The sequence below is a fragment of the Lemur catta genome, chromosome 7, assembly GCF_020740605.2.
Source record: "Lemur catta isolate mLemCat1 chromosome 7, mLemCat1.pri, whole genome shotgun sequence".
NCBI lineage: Eukaryota > Metazoa > Chordata > Mammalia > Primates > Lemuridae > Lemur > Lemur catta.
This window is the reverse complement of record NC_059134.1, coordinates 59,595,922-59,598,401: the sequence shown is the minus strand read 5'-3', so window position 1 is coordinate 59,598,401 and position 2,480 is coordinate 59,595,922. Positions and strand designations below refer to the sequence as shown.

Here is a 2,480-nt window from a genome sequence, read left to right as displayed (position 1 = left end):
TACTTTTTTGCATTCTAATTCTTTTAAATATGGTATCCCCAACATTATATATAGGATAATTCCCAGTTATTCTGAATACATTTTATTCCTTGACAATGCAAATTGCCTGAAAGTGAGGGATACTTGTTCACTTTTATAAAGATTATTACATAAGAGGAGCATGTGTGAAAAAAATCAGAAGATACAGATACCAACAAGTTAATCAGTTTAAATCTTTGCACATTATCCTTTGTAAAACATCACAGGACATGATGGTTCTTTAGTCGTAGTGGCTCCTGTGTGAGTGTGTGGGCCTTGTGCCCTGAGCCAAAGCACATTCTCCTTTTGGAAAAATTCTCCGGCTGAGTTTTCCTCTTCTTCCAAATTACAATTGCCCTTAGTTACATGATCAAAAGGATCATGTAATGTGTCCTTGTTAATGACCAGCTTTTCAGTCCTGTGTAGAGATTTTTGGCCCACTTTCCATTCCCTCCATAGCTGAGCATCTGTGTCAATAAGCGGCATCAGAAATTTCTCAACCTTGGTTAATCTTTGCTTTGGTTTCTGCTGCCACTGACTCAGAGCCAGGATCCAGGCAAATCACATTTGCAGGAGGTCTATTGACCCCTTCATTCGGATGTCTTTAGCTCACTTCTGGCATTTGCTATATTTACATCCAGTAAACTTCTTTCATCAAGATTTGCTTCCCTTTCTCCTCCAGCAGAGCTTTGGCATCTGGGTACTGAGAGCTTCCATGAGGTCATCTTTTGAGAGACAGAGCAAGCCTGAGTAGCCAATACTTTTAATGTTTGTCACTCTTCGATTGCAGTTTTGCTGCCTTTAATGTCACACGTGCTGATCTCACCAAAGTAGCTGCTGTCACTCAGTATCACAAACTGAGTGATCCGTCATGTGCCACCGTGGTGAGTTTGTCTCCCTACATTCCTCATCCAATATCCCCTTTCTTGCAAACATAGATTTGGGATCCAACTCCACCAATGGACTAGCTTCATAGTCAGCAAAATATGTACTTTTTAAATGCTTCTAAGTGACCATGGACAGCAATTTCTGATTAGTTTATCAGCTAGATACTTCTAGACTTCTTTCTTATCAACTGGCTTTTGTTGATCCATAAGTAGTCAAACCCTAACCTTCTTTTTAATAGTCTTTGCTTACATTTTGAAAATGCCTGTATTGCTAAGCAAGTGCTATACTGTTTGATAGCATCAATTCTTGCTTAAAATTCTTCCCTGGCTGCATTCTCATGTTGGAAGTTATAGAACCTATTTACCAATGATGGCAGCAAAAAATTAACATTCTGATTAAAAAATCAACCACACAAAGACATACTCAGAGTCCCTCCCAAGAAGTGGTGTTTCACTAATGGTAGTCAAAGTCAGTATAGACCAGTAAAGGCTATATATGTATTTTCTAGAGAAATGGCCAAATTCAGGATTATTAACATTAGGATAGACCCATGTATCACTTCCAAATCCAATAGCTTTGGAAATAGAATGGTCCACAAATGAATTTCAGTGGGAAATGATGATGATATATATAACAAGGTTGGAAACCTCCAAGGTGTCTGGGTAGTTAGTCCTCGTTTCTGTTCTCTGGAAGAACTCAGACATGTGAGAGATCCTTAACAGTCTGTTTGATCTAATTTCTGGAGAGTTACATCCTAGCTTAAAATATGGCAGATCATTTGGTACCACTGACAGAACAAGTTTAAATCGTAAGTTTGATTTATATTTTTCTATGAGTTTAAGCTTTTCCTTCATCAGCAGTCCTTGTTCTAAGTAACCTGCCGTGTTTGTAAAAATATACCCAATATACACATATTTCATATAGATATACCAAAAAGATAGACCACATCTGATAAGTAATCAAAAATGAGCCAATATTCTGGGTAATCAGACCAAAGTCCATCAAAGCTCGCTCTTGCAGTAACCGTAATCCAGTTCCATATTAATAGGCAAGGTGATGCAAAGCAGTTGTAATACGTGTTTCCTCAGAGATCAATAACCATGACTTCTTTCTTCTCCATTTACTTCTTTATTATAAGGGATACAATTTGAGAACAGCCAAATGGAAGAGATGCACAGGGTGCGGTATGTGGGGAGGGGCGTGCATCTTCCATGCCCTCTCCAGGACTGCCACCTCCTGGCACCTTGCTGTGTCCACCAACCCTGAAGACCAACCATGGTTCCCTCTTAATCCCTCTACCCCACTGCCTCCCACATGTGTGCATCAAAGGTCAATTTCTTTCCCTTTCTCCTCCAGCAGCTGGCGCAGCCTGCAGCATATAGCAAGCATTCATTAAATATTTTTAAATAAGTACATGGTAACAGCTGACATTCATGCAACCATTATAGTTTATAAAGAACTTTTGCCTGAACTCAGGATTTTCTCCCTCAAAACTGGTCCTCTTCCAGGGATTATCCTCCCAGCAAATGGCACCAACATCCATCCAGTTGCACAAACCAGAAAACTGAGAGTCA

General features: G+C 39.6%; 1 pseudogene; it reads right to left on the bottom strand.

The window, feature by feature from the left end:
* Positions 1–362: 362 nt before the first annotated feature.
* On the bottom strand, positions 363–2,026 carry LOC123642012 (annotated as a pseudogene).
* Between the last annotated feature and the right edge of the window lie 454 nt (positions 2,027–2,480).